This window comes from Pelmatolapia mariae, linkage group LG10_11 (assembly GCF_036321145.2).
Source record: "Pelmatolapia mariae isolate MD_Pm_ZW linkage group LG10_11, Pm_UMD_F_2, whole genome shotgun sequence".
In the NCBI taxonomy this organism is placed as follows: Eukaryota; Metazoa; Chordata; class Actinopteri; order Cichliformes; family Cichlidae; genus Pelmatolapia; species Pelmatolapia mariae.
Window position 1 is genome coordinate 28327771 of NC_086236.1, and position 10833 is coordinate 28338603.

Consider the following 10833-nt stretch of genomic DNA (forward strand, 5'->3'; position numbering starts at 1 on the left):
AAAGGTTTTCATTTTGTGAATAACTTGAAAATCTTAGCTCAAACAGCTGCAAAACCTATTTCCTCAGCACAGAAATGCTGAATTCTATAAGGCAAAGCCTTAAATATCTGTGTCCGAGTCTTCTATCAAAAGTTACAGCTGTCTTAATGAAGTTAATGAAAATCGCTTTATTTCGCCAAGACAGTGCGTTTCTCGCTATTACGTGCATTTGAATGGAGTTCTCGCCTGAAACAAAGTAAAGGTTTTCATTTTGTGAATAACTTGAAAATCTTAGCTCAAACAGCTGCAAAACCTATTTCCCCAGCACAGAAATGCTGAATTCTATAAGGCAAAGCCTTAAATATCTGTGTCCGAGTCTTCTATCAAAAGTTACAGCTGTCTTCATGAAGTTAATGAAAATCGCTTTATTTCGCCAAGACAGTGCGTTTCTCGCTATTACATGCATTTGAATGGAGTTCTCGCCTGAAACAAAGTATAGGTTTTCATTTTGTGAATAACTTGAAAATCTTAGCTCAAACAGCTGCAAAACCTATTTCCCCAGCACAGAAATGCTGAATTCTATAAGGCAAAGCCTTAAATATCTGTGTCCGAGTCTTCTATCAAAAGTTACAGCTGTCTTCATCTAGTAAATGAAAATCGCTTTATTTCGCCAAGACAGTGCGTTTCTCGCTATTACATGCATTTGAATGGAGTTCTCGCCTGAAACAAAGTATAGGTTTTCATTTTGTGAATAACTTGAAAATCTTAGCTCAAACAGCTGCAAAACCTATTTCCCCAGCACAGAAATGCTGAATTCTATAAGGCAAAGCCTTAAATATCTGTGTCCGAGTCTTCTATCAAAAGTTACAGCTGTCTTCATCTAGTAAATGAAAATCGCTTTATTTCGCCAAGACAGTGCGTTTCTCGCTATTACATGCATTTGAATGGAGTTCTCGCCTGAAACAAAGTAAAGGTTTTCATTTTGTGAATAACTTGAAAATCTTGGCTCAAACAGCTACAAAACCTATTTCCCCAGCACAGAAATGCTGAATTCTATAAGGCAAAGCCTTAGATATCTGTGTCCGAGTCTTCGATCAAAAGTTACAGCTGTCTTAATGAAGTTAATGAAAATCGCCTTATTTCGCCAAGACAGTGCGTTTCTCGCTATTACATGCATTTGAATGGAGTTCTCGCCTGAAACAAGATAAAGGTTTTCATTTTGTGAATAACTTGAAAATCTTAGCTCAAACAGCTGCAAAACCTATTTCCTCAGCACAGAAATGCTGAATTCTATAAGGCAAAGCCTTAGATATCTGTGTCCGAGTCTTCTATCAAAAGTTACAGCTGTCTTAATGAAGTTAATGAAAATCGCTTTATTTCGCCAAGACAGTGCGTTTCTCGCTATTACGTGCATTTGAATGGAGTTCTCGCCTGAAACAAAGTAAAGGTTTTCATTTTGTGAATAACTTGAAAATCTTAGCTCAAACAGCTGCAAAACCTATTTCCTCAGCACAGAAATGCTGAATTCTATAAGGCAAAGCCTTAGATATCTGTGTCCGAGTCTTCTATCAAAAGTTACAGCTGTCTTCATGAAGTTAATGAAAATCGCTTTATTTCGCCAAGACAGTGCGTTTCTCACTATTACGTGCATTTGAATGGAGTTCTCGCCTGAAACAAAGTAAAGGTTTTCATTTTGTGAATAACTTGAAAATCTTAGCTCAAACAGCTGCAAAACCTATTTCCCCAGCACAGAAATGCTGAATTCTATAAGGCAAAGCCTTAAATATCTGTGTCCGAGTCTTCTATCAAAAGTTACAGCTGTCTTCATCTAGTAAATGAAAATCGCTTTATTTCGCCAAGACAGTGCGTTTCTCGCTATTACGTGCATTTGAATGGAGTTCTCGCCTGAAACAAAGTATAGATTTTCATTTTGTGAATAACTTGAAAATCTTAGCTCAAACAGCTACAAAACCTATTTCCCCAGCACAGAAATGCTGAATTCTATAAGGCAAAGCCTTAGATATCTGTGTCCGAGTCTTCTATCAAAAGTTACAGCTGTCTTCATCTAGTAAATGAAAATGGCTTTATTTCGCCAAGACAGTGCGTTTCTCGCTATTACGTGCATTTGAATGGAGTTCTCGCCTGAAACAAAGTATAGATTTTCATTTTGTGAATAACTTGAAAATCTTAGCTCAAACAGCTGCAAAACCTATTTCCCCAGCACAGAAATGCTGAATTCTATAAGGCAAAGCCTTAGATATCTGTGTCCGAGTCTTCTATCAAAAGTTACAGCTGTCTTAATGAAGTTAATGAAAATCGCTTTATTTCGCCAAGACAGTGCGTTTCTCGCTATTACGTGCATTTGAATGGAGTTCTCGCCTGAAACAAAGTAAAGGTTTTCATTTTGTGAATAACTTGAAAATCTTAGCTCAAACAGCTGCAAAACCTATTTCCCCAGCACAGAAATGCTGAATTCTATAAGGCAAAGCCTTAAATATCTGTGTCCGAGTCTTCTATCAAAAGTTACAGCTGTCTTCATGAAGTTAATGAAAATCGCTTTATTTCGCCAAGACAGTGCGTTTCTCGCTATTACATGCATTTGAATGGAGTTCTCGCCTGAAACAAAGTATAGGTTTTCATTTTGTGAATAACTTGAAAATCTTAGCTCAAACAGCTGCAAAACCTATTTCCCCAGCACAGAAATGCTGAATTCTATAAGGCAAAGCCTTAAATATCTGTGTCCGAGTCTTCTATCAAAAGTTACAGCTGTCTTAATGAAGTTAATGAAAATCGCTTTATTTCGCCAAGACAGTGCATTTCTCGCTATTACATGCATTTGAATGGAGTTCTCGCCTGAAACAAAGTATAGGTTTTCATTTTGTGAATAACTTGAAAATCTTAGCTCAAACAGCTGCAAAACCTATTTCCCCAGCACAGAAATGCTGAATTCTATAAGGCAAAGCCTTAAATATCTGTGTCCGAGTCTTCTATCAAAAGTTACAGCTGTCTTCATCTAGTAAATGAAAATCGCTTTATTTCGCCAAGACAGTGCGTTTCTCGCTATTACGTGCATTTGAATGGAGTTCTCGCCTGAAACAAAGTATAGATTTTCATTTTGTGAATAACTTGAAAATCTTAGCTCAAACAGCTACAAAACCTATTTCCCCAGCACAGAAATGCTGAATTCTATAAGGCAAAGCCTTAAATATCTGTGTTCGAGTCTTCTATCAAAAGTTACAGCTGTCTTCATCTAGTAAATGAAAATCGCTTTATTTCGCCAAGACAGTGCGTTTCTCGCTATTACATGCATTTGAATGGAGTTCTCGCCTGAAACAAAGTATAGGTTTTCATTTTGTGAATAACTTGAAAATCTTAGCTCAAACAGCTGCAAAACCTATTTCCCCAGCACAGAAATGCTGAATTCTATAAGGCAAAGCCTTAAATATCTGTGTCCGAGTCTTCTATCAAAAGTTACAGCTGTCTTCATCTAGTAAATGAAAATCGCTTTATTTCGCCAAGACAGTGCGTTTCTCGCTATTACATGCATTTGAATGGAGTTCTCGCCTGAAACAAAGTATAGGTTTTCATTTTGTGAATAACTTGAAAATCTTAGCTCAAACAGCTGCAAAACCTATTTCCCCAGCACAGAAATGCTGAATTCTATAAGGCAAAGCCTTAAATATCTGTGTCCGAGTCTTCTATCAAAAGTTACAGCTGTCTTAATGAAGTTAATGAAAATCGCTTTATTTCGCCAAGACAGTGCATTTCTCGCTATTACATGCATTTGAATGGAGTTCTCGCCTGAAACAAAGTATAGGTTTTCATTTTGTGAATAACTTGAAAATCTTAGCTCAAACAGCTGCAAAACCTATTTCCCCAGCACAGAAATGCTGAATTCTATAAGGCAAAGCCTTAAATATCTGTGTCCGAGTCTTCTATCAAAAGTTACAGCTGTCTTCATCTAGTAAATGAAAATCGCTTTATTTCGCCAAGACAGTGCGTTTCTCGCTATTACATGCATTTGAATGGAGTTCTCGCCTGAAACAAAGTATAGATTTTCATTTTGTGAATAACTTGAAAATCTTAGCTCAAACAGCTGCAAAACCTATTTCCCCAGCACAGAAATGCTGAATTCTATAAGGCAAAGCCTTAAATATCTGTGTCCGAGTCTTCTATCAAAAGTTACAGCTGTCTTCATCTAGTAAATGAAAATCGCTTTATTTCGCCAAGACAGTGCGTTTCTCGCTATTACATGCATTTGAATGGAGTTCTCGCCTGAAACAAAGTATAGGTTTTCATTTTGTGAATAACTTGAAAATCTTAGCTCAAACACCTGCAAAACCTATTTCCCCAGCATAGAAATGCTGAATTGTACACTGTAAAAAAAAACCCTGTAGATTTTACGGTAAAACGCTGGCAGCTGTGGTTGCCAGAAATCTACCGTAAAATTACGGGTGAAACATTTTCTTCTTTAACGGTAAGAAGGTATTGTTATTGTTGATTTTACGGTTAAAAATAGTGCTAGGGTCAATATTTTACCGTAGAAGAAAATGTTTTAACTTGAAGAAAAAAAAATATTTTTCCCTAAAATTAACATGAAAATAACATATAAAATAACGTTTGTGCCAGAAAACACAACATTTTTTCCCTGTAAAATTAACTATCAAAAAAATAATAAAATACAATTTTATTCTGTAAAAATTGTATTTTATTATGATACAGAACCATTTTTAGACTAGAGTGCTTTTAAGTGTTCTACTCTGTAAGCTTAATACACAAACCATGATTTTATTCAAATTACTAAATGTAACACAAAAATGTCCACCTTAAATTTCCAAAAAAGTATTTTATTTAACATCTTTGATGTTTTGAACATCAAACTTTTACATTTTTACTCAACAAATCCCAAATAAGTTATCTCCATGACATTAACAGTAAGGAATCACAGAATTCTTACAAGTTCTGTTCAAACTGTGCAAAACCAGTGCTGTAAGTTGAGCACACATTATATTTCACATTACCTTTAGCAGAAAATTCAGACACCTTTAAGTGTTTTTGGTGCTGTTCTCACTACATAAATGTCAGTACACGTAGAATCTTGACTTTTCAAATTATCCAAATACAAATATAGAGAATGAAACATTTTTTCTATAATTGAAAGAAAATCTGAATTGAAGAAATTACAGGAACAAGTTTACACCCACATATTTTGCACACAGAACTGAGCAGTAAAGCTGAAAATGTACATCTTCAAACTGCATCAGGTAACAAACAAAAACTTTACACTTGTTTTGAGAACTTCAACTGCAAATTTTTGGATAACTACAAAATGCCAGCAATGTACATGCAGCATACTTTTACACTATTGGAATACAAATATCTTTAAAACTGGGAAAATTAAAATCCAAGAAACAAAATCGCAGGTTTACCACATTTTTACCAGATACATTTTTCATATATAAAACAGTGAATCAAAAGTAGAACATGTACTTTTAGAAATTGTGTCTAGTAAAACTTCACATTGTTAAAAACTTCCCACTCACATTCAGAAATGTAACAATGTTTCAAAAACAGAACATCTGTAGAGTATGTAACATAGTATACCTTTATCACTTTGTCTCAAACAAGAGGGGTAGGACTAGATCCACTCATGGTCAGCAATGTCTGAGATGAGAGTGAGGACTCTGGGATTGACTGAGAACACTTTTTTCTTCTTGGATTCAACCTTGGTGCCTCTCTCAGGATTTATGGAAAAGAAACACCTTCATGAAAAAAAAAGGGCAAGAGAGATTGAGGAAATTAACAACCTGAGGTGGGATATCAAATGGCCAAGTTTGATAAGCACAAAAATAAATCCATAATAAAATAAATTTTACCGTTGAAGGAACTCCAGTGTTGATCGTAGTTCCACAGGGTAGTGTATGTTAAAGCAGTAGTAACTGCCAAACATTAGGCAGATAGCAGAGGTGAAGGTTGTGATGCGGTCGTTCACAATCTTCTTGTCAATGCTCAACATGAATGTCTCAGCAGCGAAGCAGGAGGAACCTGAGAATTAAAACAACAACAACAACAAATTAAAAACTTTAATAACAAGAGCTTTAATGTCAGTCATATATACAAATACAGAGATACTTGTTACATGGATCATAGTAGAGCTGGGCGATATATCGAGTGTTTTAAAAATATCGATATATTTTCATACGAGATATAAGATGTGACCATATCGTTTATATCGATATAGTATATGTTACGTTATAATTATACTTGTGGAGCCGCAAGTTTGCCTCTCTTTCGTCCATTTTTGTCTCTACGCTGTGTTACTCGGCCTCGCCTCTCCTTCACTGAACACAACTCCCCCTCCCCCATAGCTTCATCTGCAGGCAACGACAAGATGAACATGGCAAATCTCCGTTAACGAGTTACCGCGGATCGCCCCGTGCGTGGGGCTGGACGGCGTCAACGTGTTAGCGAGCTAACCGCGCTAACGACATGCAGCCCACAGGGGCTGCATGACCTAAAATCCTTTCATTTTCTCAAAAGTCGACAATGCACCTTATGTATGAATTCTGGTTGTGCTTACTGACCGCGAACCGTTTTTATGTGGTACACGGCGCTCAGCAATCTGTCAAAAAATGTTTTAGTACGACTTTGGTAAGCTACGGAGCCGCACCGCTTGATGGATTGTCGGAGCATTACGGCTACCGTAGTGGAGCTTCGCGGAGTGATACGTACTGTGCTTCAACGTAATATTACCGTATTGTGTGTGTATAAGAACCATAAATGGCACTTGTTAAGAGACATGGTTACAAAGAGGATTTCAAACTCAAGGCTGTCAGTCACGCAGTAGAACTTGGGAATAGAGCAGCTGTGAAATCTGTCTCTTTGTTATTATGCTCAGCGTCTTTTAGTTTACATTTTGACTGCACAATTGTGAGCTTTTTGTTATGCACAAAAACAACATTGTGTTCTTTTATTTATGAAGCATTATTATTTAATAAATGCTGATAATTTATTTTTGAGTAATTTCTTCATGTACATCTACGCTGTATGTTAATAAAAGTGCCTGTGTGACATCTGGGACACAGCTTTGTCTTTTTGTTCTTACCTTACGGCTTAAAAAAAAAAAAAAAAAATCGAGATATATATCGTATATCGCCATCCAGCTAAAAAATATCGAGATATGAATTTTGGGTCATATCGCCCAGCTCTAGATCATAGGATGAGTTATGTTACTAGCTGAACTTATATGGTTGTGTTATCCAGTGTATTAGTGTGGAAGCAACAGAACATGAAACTAAACAAGCCAAGAGTACAAGAACGTGGCAGTTACAACAGGAAAAAAAAAAAAAAAAAAAAGTTGAATTTTGCTCTTTCGGCTTACCGCAAACAATGATGAAGGGCGTTGGTGGCACTTTCTCCATCTGAACATCTTCTGCAAGGCTTGTCATCTCAACGCAGTGGAACAGAAGCTCTCCCTTCTCGTCAAAATGAGCCAGTAAAAGAAGCATCATCTCAATGACTTCTTGCAAGCAACCACTGGACTGACCTCTGGTAGATGCTGGCAGAAGATGCTGTTCCTGTAGTTTAATGTAAAACATGCATACATTTCTGAGATACAGGTCACTGAAATTAGACCCATCCATACCAGGGTCTTCTGTATCTGATACACTGGCACCTTCCTGTATGGTGGCACTTGTAGATGGACTCTCTGAGTATCTTTGTTTAAACCACAAATCACATTTTCCAAACGTTTGTGTTTTCTAGACATATGGGAGGTAAATGTAGATTTTACAGAGAACACACTTTGGCATCCTCTCACTGGACAAGTTACATGCCGTCCCTCTTCTATGTGTTCCTTTAAGTGAGCAATCAAAGCCTTAGTTCCCTCACATTGGCGTTCACAAAGTGAGACAGTGCAATTCAAACCCATTAAGGTAGCATTCTGAGAAACAGTTGCGGTACCAGTGTGGTGGCGGTAGAAGTGAGACTTTAAAGCAGCATATCCAGAAAACACCTGCTTACAACTTACTTCAACACATTTAAAAATACACCGGGGTTCATTACGATGCAGTCTGCAATGCAAAACATAAGCTTTCACGGACTGAACCGATTCTCCACATATACTGCAAAAATACATAGTCAATATGACACAGCTGCGAGGCTAGCTAACTTAAAGCTTCAGCCGGATGTCAAACAAGGCGGGAAAATCCAGGCCGCATTTAGACAAAGCATTCAAATATAGCTATACTAATTAGACGGTTTCCATTAATACACCAGTCTCCAAAACACGTCTCAAAACGCACACTGCTGGTTTTGCAAGGCTCTTTTTCAGCCTAATGTAGCTAACGCTAATGCTAGAAACGAGCTAAAGCTAACATAAATTTATCATTTGCGCCGTCACTGCCTGCAACACAATGCTGTCGATAAATAAACCAAGTTGGCTTATTTTCTTACCGTAGTAACTGAAGACGAGCTGTGGCAGACGTTAAATGAAAAAAAATGAGAAACAAGTCCACGAAAATGAAGATAGCGTGCTGCCGTAGTCCAAAGCAAAACTTGTGTGGAGCTGTACAGACGTTGTCTGCGTGGAGCCTGATGCAGTGCGCTGATTGGCCCGTTTGAAATCAGGCGCCTTGATGTGAAACGGTGCTCTAAACTTCAGGGGAAAACGCCTAGTTTTGGGAGGAGGTGCTTTTAAAATCTTTTTTCTTCATATGATAATTAACTATGAATAAATAGAACAGACAACAGATTATTATTTTAACACTTTTGGGATTATATGAATTCACTCAATAATAAAGTATGTCTATCATTAGCTGTAGGTCTCTCAAGTTGTTGTTGGCTTTTACATTTTAAGCTCATGGTTTATTGAGTTCAACAGAATGTAGATTTAACAGCTACATCCCATATTCTTTACAAAAACTACATCCAAAAATTGCCCTAATACACTTCTAGTATAAAGATCTTGGGACATGTGCCTGTTATATTACAATTTGAGGAAGAATATGCTGTATTAAATGTGCTATGAATCAAGAATGGATTTAATGTAAAGTGCTTTGGGCTTCTTGAAAACCGCTATCTAATCCATTATTATTATTATGTGAAATTAATGCAAAAATCACAAAGTCATATTACAGCATGTATCCATTACCAGCACAACCATGCTTACATTCAGCAATTAAAACCTGTATTTTTTTCAATAAATAAATGTAAAAAAAATTGTGTTTGCCTGTTCTAAACTTTATTGGAATCTTCCGTTAAAAAAAACTATGCAAGAGTGATTTACAGTAGGTTTATGTATTTTTTCCAGAGAAAAAATGTACATATTACGGTTTTTCCACATTACTTTATTTACGGCAATTTCACATCAAATCAACAGTTTTAAACTGTTTTATAGTTAACAGGTTTTTCCTGTCGTATTTTTACTGTCTTTCACTGTTAAATATACGGATCTTTTTTACAGTGTATAAGGCAAAGCCTTAAATATCTGTGTCCGAGTCTTCTATCAAAAGTTACAGCTGTCTTCATCTAGTAAATGAAAATCGCTTTATTTCGCCAAGACAGTGCGTTCCTCGCTATTACATGCATTTGAATGGAGTTCTCGCCTGAAACAAAGTATAGGTTTTCATTTTGTGAATAACTTGAAAATCTTAGCTCAAACACCTGCAAAACCTATTTCCCCAGCACAGAAATGCTGAATTCTATAAGGCAAAGCCTTAAATATCTGTGTCCGAGTCTTCTATCAAAAGTTACAGCTGTCTTCATCTAGTAAATGAAAATCGCTTTATTTCGCCAAGACAGTGCGTTCCTCGCTATTACATGCATTTGAATGGAGTTCTCGCCTGAAACAAAGTATAGGTTTTCATTTTGTGAATAACTTAGAAATCTTAGCTCAAACAGCTGCAAAACCTGTTTGCCCAACACGGGGATATTGAATTCTATAAGATAAAGTCATAACTATGCGAGTCTGAGTTTTCTATCAAAAGTTACAGCTATCTTCATGAAGTTTTACAAAAACACATTATTTCGCCCAGACAACGCGATTCCTTACTGTTACATGCATTTGAATCGAGTTCGTGCGCAACACATAGTATAGGTTTTCATTTTGTGAATAACTGGAAAATCTTAGCTCAAACAGCTGCAAAACCTGTTTGCCCAACACGGGGATGTTGAATTCTTTAAGATAAAGCCATAAATATGTGCCCTCTAGCATATCGAAACTATCTCTCCACACCGTTACATATTCCATATGTACGGAGTACGACCCCCCATGGTCGTGGCATGTGGATATTTCTTTAAGACACTCCGGCACGCCCGGCTACGCCCCACAGCTCACGTATAAAATAGCTGTGCAGACGCGACATCGTTTATTGTTTTATCTTCATTCGTGTGTGTGAGTGGTTTGCCTTGAGAGTTCTGCATGTATGTGCGTCCGTCAGGAGCGTGTTTCGGCATCCTCCATGGGCGCTGCCTTTCCCCCTTTCCCCGGTAGCCCCGGTACTACCCTGGTAGCCCCCGTATTTTCCTGGTATGCCCTGGTATTCCCCGGTATTCCCCTGGTATCCCTTAGCTTGGTTCCCCTTAGCTGGCCCTTAGCTTTCCTCTCGTTTGGTCCCCCTTCCCCGGCTTATCGCCTTGAAAAATAGGCTTATGCGCCCGTCGGACCACGCTGTGCGGCTGCCGGCTAGAGAGTAGCTCGGCTATAGTGAAGCAAACACAGCAGGGACACAGCTTCAGCGTTCAAGCATACACTGTCGCCTGGGCACTGTGAATATCAACACTTCACCGAGTTCCTTTGATTCCTCAGAGGCATCCGATTAGGGTTGCCAACCGTCCCTTAAAAAACGGAATCGT